Below are 16,478 nucleotides of genomic sequence, written 5' to 3'. Positions count from 1 at the left end.
CTCTATTTCAAATAATCCTCGATGTGGACTCTGGGAGCAGTGAAGACGATTCTTTTGTTGTGGAATCAGAGTTCATCTTCTGAGATTCCTCCTATGATGATGATATGCCAGTACATGGATTTGCAGCCAGAACATCCTCTCCACATGATACTTATACATAAGTAGAATAATAAACTATTAATTGTTGAAGAAGAGAATGATGAGAAGCCTTCATCTGTAAAAAGACAATTTTCCCAATTCAAAAAAGGCAACCAGAATGTTGAAGACAGCCAGTGGTGCCACAAAACACAGACACACTGGAGAAAAGTCTTTCTTGTAGGCCAGGACTGCCTGGTCCTAAAAAACCTGTTTCTTTTAGGTATGTGGATGGGGGGAGGGAGCAGAACTGTGTGCTGTCGTACAACCTAGATCTAATTTGAAATTTGAAGGTCATTAAATGCTTCAAAAAGGAATCAAACGCCCCCCGCCCATGTCACCAGTTTTGAGGTAAAAATAAAATTCAAAAGTAAAAACAAATATTTAATGTGGACTATTCCTGAGTGGGATTTGAACCCATGACCTTCTGAATGTGAGTCCGCAGCCATAACCACTTGACCGTCTAGTGGCGGAATCTGGAATGCATGTCAAACTTAAATTTAAACATGACATTCTGCATTGCGAAATCAGGAAGTCATTGTTGATGGTTTAAAGGCATTTGTCTGTGTTAAAAATATTTCTTTCACCTGCATTGAACAGTTTTGAGGTAAAAATAAAATTTAAAAGTAAAAACAAATATTTCATGTGGACTATTCCTGAGCGGGATTCGAACCCATGACCTTCTGAATGTGAGTCCGCAGCCATAACCACTTGACCGTCTAGTGGCGGAATCTGGAATGCATGTCAAACTTAAATTTAAACATGACATTCTGCATTGCGAAATCAGGAAGTCATTGTTGATGGTTTAAAGGCATTTGTCTGTGTTAAAAATATTTCTTTCACCTGCATTGAACAGTTTTGAGGTAAAAATAACATTTAAAAGTAAAAACAAATATTTCATGTGGACTATTCCTGAGCGGGATTTGAACCCATGACCTTCTGAATGTGAGTCAGCAGCCATAACCACTTGACCGTGTAGTGGCGGAACCTGAAATGCATGTCAAACTTAAATTTAAACGTGGCTGTCCTACAGTCCTATCTGGCTGAACTCTCTTTAAATACGTGGTTATAGAGCTAGCTAAGCTAATTCTTCTTTTTTAGTCTTAGTAAATCTCCTGGCCGTCCTGGGAGGGGATCCCTCCTTCAAGGTTTCTATTTTTTTCCCAGATCAATGTTTTTTTAACGAGTTTTTCCTTACCCGAACAGAGGGTCTAAGGACAGGGATAACCAGTTTTATTTAGTCTGTTTAGTTTAGCAATCAACTATGGCTTATATTTCATGACTAACCTTCTGCTTCTGTACAATTATCGGCGTGAAACCCAATGACGCAACTTTTATTGTGATATTGTGCTATATAATAAAATTTAATGAAATGAAAAGTTTACTTCTGCCAATTCTTTTAAAAAATGTACTCAGACATGTTCATCACTCTCAAGTGACCGAAAAATCTGGAGGGGGCCACAGGGTGGGGGGGGGGGGTAGCGCCTGCACGCCGTTGCTTTCATTCTTATATACCAGTAAGAGGGAAAATGGTGCATAAATGATGATGACTGATGGGAAAAACTTGATAGCTCCTCTCAACAATTAAGACCCTTTTTCCATCACTTATAAGGCAATTTTGTGTTTCAGTAGATCATGATAAGGATAGTTCTGTAGTTTTAGGAAAGAAAACTGTATCTAAGTCTGAGGACATTTTTGATTTATGTTTTTATTGGAAAATCTCACTTGTTTTAAAGTTGAGCTTTCTTTCTGTCAGAATAATGTTTTAGATATGGAGAAAAAAGCCAATTTTTTTGTTTGTTGCATTAAATGTTTGTATTCCACCATGTTTTGAAGCTCTTAATTATACAGTTTAGACTCGTTGTTTATGTGCGCTGCTGGCGCCTCTGGTTCTTAAAATACTGGAGGGGAAAGACGCCTGATGCAGATCTATACTGTTGTTGCCTTTAAAAGAACCTGCTTTTTATTTTTAGGGAAAAGTGTGACTAAATGTGGAACTAAATCAATGTTTGCTCCAAAATAAATCTCATTAAAGTGAGACTAACTGTTAGGAGGCTTCAAAGATGCAGCTCTGTAGCAAAAAAAAAAAAAAGACGTTAATGAAATTCAGATATCCTGTCTAATTTCAGCCAGAGAAGATTGACTCAACATTGATTTCTTGAATTTCCTGCATGATTTTATGTGTTCGTCTAACCTTCCAGTATGACAGATAGGATCTTTTGGGATTTATAAAAGCACGTCGAAGAGTGGACAAAGCTAAGCATCTCCTCCTGCAGCTATTTAGGGATTTACACCTCTGTCCTCACATGGTCATCCACTTCTCCGGCCCTGATTAGAGAGGCTGAGCAGAGCCTTCATTTCCTGAGGACCATCAACCGACAGTTTGGAGAGCTGCCCAAGGTCTTATCACTGCTCTGTTGGGAGCGCTCCTGCACACACAACCACAACAGGGTATGCAAGTTCCACAGAAACTGAAATGAAAAGCCTCCAGACAGCAATCATGATATCCCAGACTCCCACTGCCCATCCTGGGTGACGTCTTCAAAGCACTCTGCCTGTGCAAAGCCATTTGGAGACATAAAAGTCGTATCGACCATCTCAGTGCTGCAGGTTCTTTACGTCTGACAACCACAGAATAATCATCCTTTTCTCATCAAAGTGGGCTGCAACCAACACTCCCTCCTTTCACTTCCCGATGATTAATGTCTGAGATTTAACTATGAATGCCACTCTGGTTATCCTCAGTAACCTTGAACATTCAGTTGATCAGAGCGTCTCACTCCCCGGTCATATTAGCATTCTTCACCTACTTTCTGCTGCGTTGACTGGAAACATCAAAATAATTAATTGTGGATCCAGCTCTCTGCTTTGATTTTAGGAGCTTATTTACTGAAAGATTCTAGTCCATTTGCTTTAAGCCTTGTTTGGGGGGGCTGACCCATAGTGCTGCGTTTTTGGTTGACCAGACCCATGAAGGGTCGTAGAGAGGAGCGGCTACATCTTCAGGGTAACATGGAGTCCTGCAGTTCCCTTGAGACTCATACGGATACCTTAAACCTTTAAAACCTGAGGTGTCACAAAATATGTAACGTTCTGTAACTTTTCAACTGCTAACACGATCAATGTCATTCCAGTAGATTTTGAAGGAGAAAAGCGTCATGAAAATAGAGCATAAGATTGTTGTTGGTGTGATGAGTGTATTGTAATTGTAGCATAATGGAAGTCACACGCACTGTCGTACAGTGTCCTTATGCTACACTCTAGTCCAGGGGTGCACAAATGTTTCACTAAGAGGGTCAAAATCTAAATGGTAACCCGGTCCGCGTGCCAAATAAAGTATTTATTATCATGCCATGAAATAAACAAAGAAAATTAAGAATCTGAATATAAAAGCACCAAACTGGGAACCTAATGAGAGAGGTGGAGCTGGTTTGTTGACTTTATGGAGAGTAAAATACTGAAATGTATTTACGCTTTAAGTTGATTTATTCTGGAATAATATTCCTGCCTGTTTTATTATTCATAATTATGTTAAAAAGTTACAGTTTTAAAGTTTTAAAAGTTGCAATTCTGCTAGCTTTCTGGACTATTTTGGCAATTTTTTCCATTTTGTAAGCTAATTTGGATCTTAGCTAATATTTAATGTTTTTGCTAATTTAGGCTTTTTCAGATTTGTATGATATTTTGAAGTTTAGCGATTTTTCAGCTACAAGCTAGCTGTTTTTTTTTTCTTTCTTTTTTAAATTTTTATAGGCTAATTTGGCATTTAGCTATTATTTTTGCTGGCTATCTGCATCAGCGTTTACATCCATTAGCTTCAGTGATTCGAGCTATCAACTTCAGTATTTTCAGCAATTAGCCTCAGCGTTTTCAGCTATTAGATTCAGTGTTTTCAGCTATCAATTTCAGCCTTTTCAGCTATTAGCACTAGCATCTTGAGCTGCCAAATTCAGCTTACCACATTCACACTAGCATTATTGCAGGTAATGCTACATATCTAGTTCATAATTAAAATAAAAAATGTTAGGCTTTTTTGGAGTTAGGCTAATATGTACACGCTAGTTGTGTTGAGTATTTTTGGCTTTTTTCTATTTTTTAGGGTATTTTGAAGTTTAGCTATTTTTTCAGCTACATGCTAATTGTTTTGGCTAACCTGTTTTTTTTTTGTTTGTTTTGTTTTGTTTTTTAGGCTTATGTGGCATTTAGCTAATGTTTTAGCAGGCTTTCAGATTCAGTGTTTTCAGCTGGACTATCTATGTATCTTAGTTTGCGGGATTTGTTTGTTTTGTTGACCCTGTCACCATTTTGTCTGACATCACTGTGAAAAGACTCTATTGGGAGGGGAACAACCTCCTTCCATCAGTCAGAACATTGGAGATGGTCGTGGCTGGGTCTTCCAGCATGACAATGACCTGAAGCACACAGCCAGGAGAACCAAGCAGTGGTTCTGGCCAGTCTCCCGACCTAAACCTGACAGAAAATCTTTGGAGGGAGCTCAAACTTTCTTCTCAGCCACAGTTTAGAAACCTGACTGATCTAGAGAAGATCTGTGTGGAGGAGTGGGCCAAAATCCCTCCTTCAGTGTGTAAATCTGGGGAAAAACTACAGTAAATGTTTAACCTTGGAATCACGACCAAAGGCGACTGAACCAAATATTAACATTGATTTTCTCTGATGTTTAATTACTTATTTGCAGCCGTTGCATAAAAATCATACAGTGTGATTTCCAAATAGTTTAATTAAATTTCAAGTCAATTCAATTTTATTTATGTAGCCTAATATCACAAAACAATTGCTTCATTGTTGGGATTTAGATTATGTCTCTCAGAGTGGATCTGCACACAAGAGGAACATTTCAGACCCCTCCATGATTCCCAAGTGGGAGAACTTGCACAATCACACAGTGTTCACATACTTATTTACCTCACTGTAAATACAGACTTTTTTTTGGCCATAGTTTACTGGGTCTGAAGGAGTACTTAAATGAGTTAAATGTTGTTTTTGTTATGTCAAAGGGAGACATGGAGAGTCTTGGTTTATCTGATGTTACCTTTATAATATGTTTGAGATAAATAAAACTAAAACATTTAGGTCTAGTCTTCTGCTTTTCAATTTTGATGACTAATCAGGGGTCATTAACAGTCATGAATGGTCTATGAAGCCACGTGGTAGATTTTTATAGTAAACCTTCCATATTTGTAAAAAATAGTATTCATAATACTTCTAGTAGCTTTCCTAAATTTTTAAATTGGTTCAAGACATTAGCCCTTTTAAAGTGAGACGTTGTCGTTCTTTTAAACTGTAAAAAGTTTACTAATTTAACAATTATACATTTATCAAGTACTAAAAAGAAAAGTTTACTTGTGTGAGAGGATAGAAAGGAATAAAAGACAGTTTGATCAAGTTAAAGATGAAATGTTTGACTCACATCATTTTCAGAAGTTCATATCAAATGTGTTTGACAGTTTGTGAAATGGTTTCAAGAAACTCCAATTCCTGGCAGAGTCTCCTGGGAGCCTGAATCCCAGCTACACACCTGCCACCATCCCGCTGTGTTTTTGTTATCTGTGTGGAGTCAGGAAAGGTTTCCAGGTCAAGCTGTCTTAAGACGCCACAGATAATGACTAAAACAACAAATGGGAACAGCGTAATGCAGCCAAAGCCAAAAAAGGCCAGAGTCTGCTGTGATAGCTGTTGGATCTCACAGCCCTGTAAATGTATCCAATGGGAGGTTCCAGTGGGTCAGTAAATGTGCTTCATACTAGCCTGTAACGGCCCACCCACTTCTGTGTCGCCACGGTGACAAACGACATCCAGGAGGAGACACGAGGATGGAGACCAGGCTGCTCTGGCCTTTCTCTTTTAGGAAACTACTCATTCCAAACAGAAACTAAAAATAATCGCACTCCTGCTTGTTTTTCTGAAACTGAAAAAAACTGTAAAAGAAGTTTGGATTTGACCTTCTGATGTCAGGAAACCTTTTGGCCCCACTTTTCTTTTTCAAGCACCTATTGGAATGTCATAAAACATTTAATCTTTTTTTGTACATTTTCTGAAAATCTACCAAAAATAAATTTTAAAAAAGCAAGCTAAGAACACATTAGTTGTGTGGTTGACAGTCGTTGAGTCTAATTTTTTCATTCCGTTCTTGAGGTATTTCTTCTAACATATTTAAAGAAAATTAAGCTGAAATTTGCATTTCTATGTATTTCTTTCATTAAATTGTTGTCAATCAAGAGCCAACAATAAAATGAGCTTTGAGAACTTATTTGTGATATAGAAAACATGCTGGGCGGGCCTCAAGCTCCCTGGAGAGGACATAAATCATCATCAGAAAGAAAATAATCTACATTAGTCTATGCAAAAATAAGAATAATAAAATAAATCCCTAAATATACTCATTAATAAAGACAATTTGTGTAGATAAAGTAAGTTATTACATCTTAATTAGCTTGAGAAAATATTTCTAAGTAACTAGAATATTTTACTAAAATGAGAATTCTTGATAAGACAATTTTTCTGACCTTATTGGGAGACATTTTTATTTTAAGAATTTTAAATGTGTATGTAGGGGTGCGCTTTTGAAGATAAGTCATTATGAAAGTAACTTTTTCAAGGAAATATCTGTTTTACATATTTTGCAATATTTAAGAGGATTTAGTTTCCACTGAAGCAGCTGTTTCAACGAAAAGGAAACTGTGTACGTGTCCCTACATTCCTCAGGCACTGAGTTTTACGGGTTTTTTCTTCACACTCAAACATCTCACATATGAGGACGTGTCGTAACAAATCTCAAATACCTCGACAGCCAGAGTGGAGTCAGTGAAGGTCTCCAGCTAATTGAGAAGGCCCACACAGGTCAGACTCCGTGTTCTGATTTATGTCGCACGTTTGCTTCATGGAGGGCTGACAGATAAACAAGATATGGAGGCAGACAGAAGGTCCAGCCCGGCTGAGGTCGCTGGTTCTTCTTCTGATTGCATGTTCATAAACGGGAAAAGCTTTTCCGTTCCATTTGGAAGCCTTCACTTTAAGCCTTTAACACCGGAGCTACAGTGTTGATGTTGTTTGATTTACTGTAACTTTTCAATCATCAACACGATAATTCCAGTAGATTCTAAAGGAGAAAAGCGGCTCGACGACGAGCCGCTTTTCTCCTTTAGAATCTACTGGAATTACATTGATCTTGTTAACGGTTTAAGTTACAGCATTTCAAAGATTTTGTGTTTAAGCGCCTTAGGTGTTAAAGGGTTAATCGGAATCAGTCAACAACTAGTGTGAAATTTTTCAGAAAAATTCAGACTTATAGTTGTGTCCTAGTTCCTTTACTACTTAGTATACTATAGCTACTGTGCCTTCAGTATTTTTAACTCCAAAATCCAGTGCCATAGAAATGTTTCAGTAGTATCTATAAAAACTAGAGCATCGAGGGTCTCCAGATTGGCAAATATAGACCACAATGCATTGCATTTGAACATTTTTTATGTATTTCAATGAATTTTTCATAAATCATCCAAGTTTTCATCTTCAGAATTCATAAAATGTTCAATTTTATCAGTTTTTTACTTCAGAACATCCACTAAACTTGACGTCGGTGTTTTTGTTATCATTTTCAGGATGTTAACTTTAAATTTCTTCAGCTGTTTGTCCAGAACTCTGGTGTTTCCATCTTTTTTATTTTAGCTTGACCCCCTCCCTCCTGGAGAGCACCCTGTTTGGTTTGTGTGTCCTCTGCAGGCTAACAATAGATCCTGTTTGGACATTGATGTGAAACCTCAGGGGTCCACAGATTCAATCTCCTCAAAGTTACTGCAACCTTTCCTGTTTCCTTCCATTTCCTCCTTCAATCCTCTCAGCGAGCCTCTCTCGAGATGGAAAATGATTGTCAAGTAGGACGTGCAGATCCTCTTTTTGCTGAAAAATAAAGACATGTGAAGGGTTTGGATTTTTCACCTCCAGCAAACGTCACTGTGTGCACACAGAAACGATTTTAAAGGTGGAATGATTTCCCTACAAACATATTTCTGACCACCTGTAGCTGTTTAAAAGTATTCAGGCCAGTTTGATCAGGGAAACAACGCATCTTCTCACAAAACCCTTCAGCGTTTTGGTAATATTTTGATCTAAATATGATTTAAAGACTTTTAAATGACTAAAAATAAATGGATTTACTGGCATGTGGAAGAACTGTTTGACTGTAACCAGAATAACAAACACAGCAAATGAAAAGAAATGGAAGGTTAGCTTTGCACTCTGGGAGGTTTTTTACTGATGTGTTTTCCATGGCATTCTTGTGCAGGATCATCCATTTACGCAGATGAAACTGTGTTTAGCAAATTAAAAATTTAGAGGACAGATTCAAGCTGTGTGTGCTGCACTTTGTTGTATATTCTACAGATAAACTAACAGTAACTTCAAAAAACAGCAACACCTCGGGGCTATAAAGCAAAATAATTTAACGTTATTTTTGTTTTTCTGTGCTTGGAAAATATTGAATTGATCTGTCTTTCTGAAACCATTTGAAGCTCTCATTTTTCTATCAAATTGTTTATGCATCCATATGAGCTCATTAAATGTTGACTCAATACATCTTGTTCTGTTTATACATTAAACTAAGTTTCTAATAAGTTGCTCTAATAATTTGTAAATCTAATCATGTCAGTTCAAGGTAAAAAAAGTTTAAATTTAAAAAAAAAAATTGAATTTAACCTTTATTTATCCAGGCAGGACAGAAACTTCTATAAAACTTGTATATTTTCCTGTAATTCTTTGTCCTCAACTGTTTACATATTACATTTTTTGAAGGACTTGCCTTACACTTTATTTAAAATATATTAAGTTATAAATAATTTGTCAGATTCTAGAGGAGGGGTGTCAAACTCAATCACACAATGGGCCGAAATCCAAAACACTAATTAGGTCTCGGGCCGATCAGGATAAACATTTATTGAACACTCTAAAACTACATTTTTAAAACTTTAAAAACATAACTTTTTAACATAATTATGAGCTAGATAAACAGCATTACCTGCCATAATGCTATAGAGTGAATGCTGTAAGCTGAATTTGGCTGCTGAAAATACTAGTGCTGATGGCTGAAGATGCTAAAATTGGTAGCTGAAAACGCTGAAGCTGAGAGCTGGAATTACTGAAGCTGATGACCAGCTAAAATATTAGCTAAATAACAAATTAGCCTAAAAAACTAAGAAAAAAAAAGAAAAAAATAGGTGAGCCAAAGCAATTGGCATGTAGCTGAAAAAAATAGCTGAACTTCAAAATAGCCTAAACAATTGAAAAAAGCCTAAATTAACTCAAAACAGCAAGTGCGTAAAATTAACCAAACTCCAAAACAGCTTAAAAAACGTTTTTTGTTTTTTTTAAGCTTAAACTAGCCAAAAAGCCTAGCATGCACCTGCAATATTAGTGAAATTTCAAAAAAGACAAAATTTAAAAAAAAAATGGACAAAAGCCTAAATTAGCCAAAACAGCTAGTATGTAGCTGAAATATTAGCTAAACTCCAAAAAAAAGCCAAAAAAATCTTAGCAAATGCCAAAAGAATTAAAAAAAAAACTAGCATGATACCAAATTTTCAAAGTTTTAAAATCTTAACTTTTTAATACAATCATGAACTAGATATATACCAGTGGCGGGCCGTCAGGGCCTGCAAGGCCTTCTCTGCTGGCCTAAAAATATCTGAATCACAGACTGATATTAATTATTATTTATTTCCGTGAATACGTATTCTATAATTCCAAATGCTCTGTCTCGTCCTTTCATTGCTGCCTCCCTGGCTGCGCTGCTTCCAGACGTGTATTTTCCTATTTAAGCATTAACCAATCACATTGCAGCACCATTTGTTGCTAGGGTCAAAGAAATCTGCCCGGAGGCCTTCACAATCAGTTCTGCAGGCCCTGTAGCATAAAATAATGGTCGACCAAACTGTTGCTTCAACCAATCAGATTTGGAGTAGGCGACTCCAACGCCCTCTAGCAGGCGCACGGAAACGTCAGCATTTTCACGAGCTTTGATTGGATAGCTCGCAGCTCGCTCTGGTTCTGCGTTATGTGACGGACACAGGTGCCGAGGAGCGGCGTGTCAGGTTTGAAGATGTTACCAGTGGAAAGCGTCTCATCGTCTGATTTTTGGTGGAAAATGAATGTCTGGGTAAAGTTGTGGCACAGTTTTGTCTGGCACGGGTAAAGGAGTTCCGTGACTCCGTTGAGCGGGAGTGAAGCTGATACGATGAAATCTACGAGGCCCCTGAACGCACCACGGGCGCTCCGAGCTCACGAAGAGGTGCAGCGCAAAATCCTCGCGCGCACTACCGACAATATTATTTTCCAGACACAGACCAGATTTCACGATCACAAAAACTGATGTTTGTCTCCCTCCTGGACCACAAGAGGCTTCAGGAATACCAGAACATTTCCCGCATGCAGCCTTTTCCAGCTTATCACAGCCACGGAACACTTTCTATCTGCGAAACGCACGGATTCTGCACGACAGAGTGATTGAAATCTTCTTGAGGATAGAAAGGATGGATTTTGTGTTTAAATAATCTGGATTTTTGGTGAGTAAAATTTTGCTATCTCCCTACATAATATTGAAATTTTATCAGGTTATTTTTTATGCTTTTGGTGTGTGTGTGGCAGCTGTACCTGTACTAGAAGTTTTATTGCCATAAAATAGTTATTGAGGGTTGGATTGATTCAGATGGAGCACTACTGAAGGCCTAGGTGTGAAATGCACGGCCCGCCACTGATATATAGCATTATCTGCAATAATGCTAGTGTGAATGCTGTAAGCTAAAATTGGGCCGCTGAAGATGCTGAAATTGACAGCTAACAACACTCAAGCTAATAGCTGAAAACGCTAAAGCTGATAAGCAGCTAAAATATTAGCTAAGTGCCAAATTAGTATAAAAAAAATAATTTAAAAAAAAGCTAGCATGTAGCTGAAATATTCGGATTCGGAATTCGGCCCCCGGGCCTTAACTTTGACACATGTGCTTTAAGCTGATCCAGATTTCCCCCAATATGCTTGTTTTTAAACTACTAAACCCCTGAGAAAATTTTGGATGCAGCAAAGGAATGTTTGTCCCTCTGCATTTTACTCTAACTATAATTACATAATAGGGATTTTATTCCTATCCTGATTTAATATTTTGCATGACTAAAAGTCGTTAGCTGAATTTGATAATGCCGTCTGTCAGTTTGTGTTTTCTCCAGAAATGGATGGGTTTGTTGGCTCCGCCTCCTCCAGCTCAGCAGCTACATTTGATTGTTGAAGCCAGCAGCCTTTGGCTAATCACCATCAGGTGTGTTTGTTTTTGTGTAGGCTGGAGGATTAACCGAGATTTCCCATGACACGAAACACTTAAGTTTTACTGATTTGTTTGCCTTAGTTCCCCCCGTTTTATTTATGTTTTTAAGTAACTGTTGTGTATTTATGTGATCTTTCTTATATAATACAGCAGTACTGTAAGTAAAAGGAAGTCACCAAAATAAAAGCATACCTGGAGCGTTATCATAATTTATTATATTTACAGGAAGCTAAAAGCAGGAGATTGCAATCTTTGTGATAAAAGGCAGGGGAAACTTTTTTCTTTTTTTTGTTCCAATTCTTTGAATTATCCCAAACAGGAAGCTTTAGCTCATAAGGAACGTCCTCTGATAAAATCGCAGACATATTTTCCCTTTCATCTGAACTCTAACCCCGGCTCTTTTATTGTTTTAGGATGTAAACACCACCACACACGTGAACTGATGACCTGCTGGATTGAAGCTGCAGGGACTGAACTCCTGACCCACATTCGCAGCTTTCTCTGACTTTCCACTGAGGATCAGAGTCCGAACTCAGTCACACATTCTCCAGAATATTCTCAAAATCTGCATTTGTATTTGAGGTTGGGCCCCACTGGACCCCCAGTCCTTCCTGAGAGCATTTCCACTCATATATGCAGACCTTTGGGACAACATCATGGTCTTGTTTGGCCAAAATCACGCTTACTTTAATGTTTCAGTCCACCTTCAATCAATAATAATTAATTGATCCTCCTGCGTTGTTACAGTAGGTCAAATGACTAATCAATGTACATCTTTGTGTAAATCCAGATTGTTTGTTTTAGATAGAAGCAGAGCCGTTTGTGTGGGCAGATGCAGGAACAGCTGCAGCTGCATCAGACGAGTTACTTTCATATAAAGATTTTATTGTTTTTCTGTCAGGACTCTCAGGGTTTGATCCGTCGCCTTCATCTGTGACACAGATGTTACTCATTGTCAAAAATCAAAAACAACAAATTAAAAAAAACAACAACAACAATCTGTTCCTCTCTTCAGGAATGATTACTACATTTTTTTTATTTGTCTGGACTAAGTTGCTGTAATTTTTCTGCCATGCATGACTTAACGTCTAAAGTAAAGCTGGAAAGAGGATAAAGTGGTTTTGTATCCATGTAGTAGACGTGGAGACACACCTTTGTTTGCTTTGCTTTCACACTGCTCTTTGGATTACAGACTGATTGAAACAGCACCAAACCAGACGAAACATAAGAAAAAAACACAAATACTTTAATTCAGGAGTGTCAAAATCAACCGCACAAGAGGCCAAAATCCAAAACACACCTTAGGTCACGGGCTGAACAGGAACGTTTATTGAACACTCTAAAACTACATTTTTGAAACTTTAAAAACGTAACTTTTCAACATATATATATAGATATATATACCGTATATATCTATATATATATAGATATAAATATAAAGCATTATCAGCGATAATACTCGTGTGAATGCTGTAAGCTGAATTTGGCCGCTGAAGATGTTTGAGCTGATAGCTGAAGATGCTGATATTGATAGGTAAAAACGCTGAAGCTGATAGCTAAAAGTGTTGAAGTTGAAGGCTGAAATCACTGAGGCTAATATCTGAAAAACTGAAGCTGATAACCAGATAAAATATTAGCTAAATGCCAAATTAGCCTGAAAAACAAACAAACAAAAAAAAAACTTAGGTTAGCCAAAATAGCTAGCATGTAGCTGAAATATTATTAACAGGGACAGTAAAGAATTATCTCTGTATCCAGGTGCTCTCAACCGGACTTCTCTGATTGTAAACAAAACCATGTGACTAAAGATAGCATTGGTCATAAGAAGAAACGTCTGTCACATTAAGAGTTGATTTAATAAATCAACCACATTTTGCCTCATCGTTGCTCCACGTTCGTCTCCGCTTCATGGCTGCTTCCTTCCTACACTGTTCACATCCTCTCTTTTGGTCCAGTTGCTCTGCTCCTTGAGCCTATTCAGACTGAGGAAACTCAGGGAAAACCAGAGCTCAGTCCATCTGGAATCCAACCGAGACCACCTCGAAACTTTGGAGGGGCTGTAAGCTAGTGTTTAAACAGATGGATGATGGGAAATGAATGCAGGCTTACTCCATGGCAACAGCCCCGCCGACAATTCAGAAGTGAATTTCTAATGAAATTCTGCTTTTCTAAATAAATTATGTCCAAGAAAATCACAAAGATTTTTGATTTTGACTAAAAACAACATAATCATGATGAAAATTCCACTGGGAATGATTTGAAAATAGATCAACAGATCAGATATGACATCTTTAAAAGCTTATTGGACCACATTGTGCTCACACCTGTGTACTTGATCTCAACTGATGTTGAAACTTTTTTTAACTAAACCAAATGAATGAGACAGGTGTGAATAAACACTATGTCAGTAAAAAAAAGAAAAAACTTTCAAATGTCTATGAAGATACATTTTAATGATCAGTCTACATTTAAATGACTGAGTTTCAGTGAAAGATGACGCCTTGGAATTAGTGTTTTTAGTGTTTTATTTCCATCTACTTTAAAATGTCTTATATTTAATCAATCGACATTCTAAGGTAGATGTTAAAACCTTTCTTAAGAGTAACTTCATAAAAACTCTTGGGAATGCAGTCATAAATAATGCCCAATACCTCCTCATTTTACACAAACACGGTCAATAACCTTTAGAAATTTCAGCTGAATTCAAAAACAGAGACGTGTTCTTCTTGAGGTGTTAGTTCTTGGCTACTTTGGTTTTCTGATTCTCCAAAAGTGTGTTTTCTCTCAGCCACATCCAGCTCACGTCCAATGCAACTTTTGACACTCAGAAAGCAAATATAGCAAATCATTTAAACGGATTTGGCCCTAATACAGAACCCTGAGGGACGCTCGGAGGACAAAACAGCCAGAAAGTTGTCCATATTAGGCCTGAAGAAGTACACAAAGTTTTCATTTGAATCCAATATCTTGCAGTGCGGCTCGTGAGAGTAAAATCGTCTGTATTTTCACTCCATTCTTGCGATGCCTGTTTTGTCTTCCACACATAAAGAGGGTTTTTAATAACCCTAGAGTCAAAACAATGAAATCTGTGTGACAGTTCTCAGGAACAGGTTTGTTCTGTTGTGTTGGAGCAGGTCGTCCAAGTAAAACATTCGGAGTGGTCCCCCGGTGACTTCAGTGAGGAATCATCTGCCCACGCTGTTCAGATGATGCAGAACATGTTCCCAAGGAAAGCAAAAGCCAAGACATGAATGCAACACAATGTTCAAGTTATCCAAAGACAAAGGAGTTCAATCTAAAGTGAAAAAACTCTGCCCCTGATCTGACCTGTTGGAGCTTCTCCAACTTTGTTGATTCTTGTTTTTGCAGTTTGAGCTCTGACAGAGACGGCTTCCTTCATCAACGTATTTTCAAAGATATTTCCTCTTCTTTACAGTAGATAACTGCAAAAATAAACTGTATTCCTCCATCAGAATAAGTGAAGCGGTTAATCTTGGACGTCTGCCCGGCCTCTTCACATAAACACCATCAGTGTTGTATTTCCTGTCCGGTTTTTAATTATCCAGCTGAGCTCCAAAGTATCAATTGTCCTTTCTGGGTCTTTCTGTTTCCTAAATCCTCAAAACTATGCCTCACCTCTAGCTATAAAAGGCTGTATGTGTTTGCATTAGCGCCGATCATGTGTGTCTAACATTAACAGTTCAGTTTGTTGATTATTTGTAGCAAAAAAAGTGTCACTCTTGCGTTGGAGATCCAGGAACAGGGAAGTGTAAATAGATTATGGTTATTTGTTTATTCTTTGCTTAAACTACACAACCTGTTGACTCTATATCAGGAATCAGTCATTTTTGAGACCTCTATCTCATTGCATAATCCAAACTTTCCTTATAAACCTATAAATAATCTTTATTAAATTTGGCCGATGTTTGTCGTCCTGTAATTCATCATCTCTCCAATAGGGGCAGTAGGACGGCTGCTCATTTCAAAATGGCTGCTTCCACGTAATCTCAAAAACTAATTTTCAAAACTTTATTTTGAGAACTACTGATGGATTTTTCTCATTTTTTAAAATGACTACTTGCTGTGTTGAAAGAACACAAAATGTGTTGACAATAAATTCTTTGTAGTATGAGGGGGATCTGGTTGCAGACAAGATGGCGGCTGAAAGAACCTGAAACATCACTCCTGATCTGCTGAGAAAAGCGGCTTCACGCTGGTAAGCAACATTTTAAAGCATCTTTTCACCAATATGCAACACATTACAAATGTAAAGTGTTATATTTAGGTACCAAGCTGCTTTTCTCCAGGAGAGAATAAGCTGATTTATGTTAAAGGCCTTAACAGTTTTATGACTCTGAACATTTTTGTTAATATTCTTTTTGAAATCAATAAAGTGTTTACCCTCTCTTGACACATTTCAAGCTAATCCTGAACACTAAAATCATTTATTCACAGTAAAACATTTTAATAAAAGTGCTTCTGAAATCTTATGGAATTTCCATTTCTGGCTAATAATTTTCAGTCACCATCTTGGCAGGTCCTCTTTAATAATACAGTTAAATCATCTTAAATATGTGTGAATCAAATTTGATACGGTGAGTAAATAAGGTCCTTTTTTCCCTGAACATCCATGTCAATAATTTTGCATCTTAAACTAACTTTGTGAGCAAGAACTTACCAAATCACCCAAACATGATCGATATAATCTATCTCATTAAATATTGAGATTTCATCAAAGTGTTTAAAAACATCTTAATAAAAAAAATTAAAAAAAACTAGTTTTCTGTGAATTATTTGATGTAAAGGGCTTTACAGGGTTAAAGTGTGATGGAGAGGGAGTTCGGGGAAGAACAGGCAGGTTAAAGGTCCAGACTAGAAAACTATGAGTCAAGATGATCTCAGATAAAACAAGATCGAAGTCTCCAAAAATTAGAATTTTTTTTAGCTTGTTTTCAAAATGCAGACAAAATGTGACTTTAGTATAAATAGTTTTTTTTTTTTTTTTAGTATTTGTTTGCA

This window comes from Oryzias melastigma, linkage group LG8 (genome assembly GCF_002922805.2).
Source record: "Oryzias melastigma strain HK-1 linkage group LG8, ASM292280v2, whole genome shotgun sequence".
NCBI classification, from domain to species: domain Eukaryota; kingdom Metazoa; phylum Chordata; class Actinopteri; order Beloniformes; family Adrianichthyidae; genus Oryzias; species Oryzias melastigma.
This window is presented reverse-complemented; position numbering follows the sequence as displayed.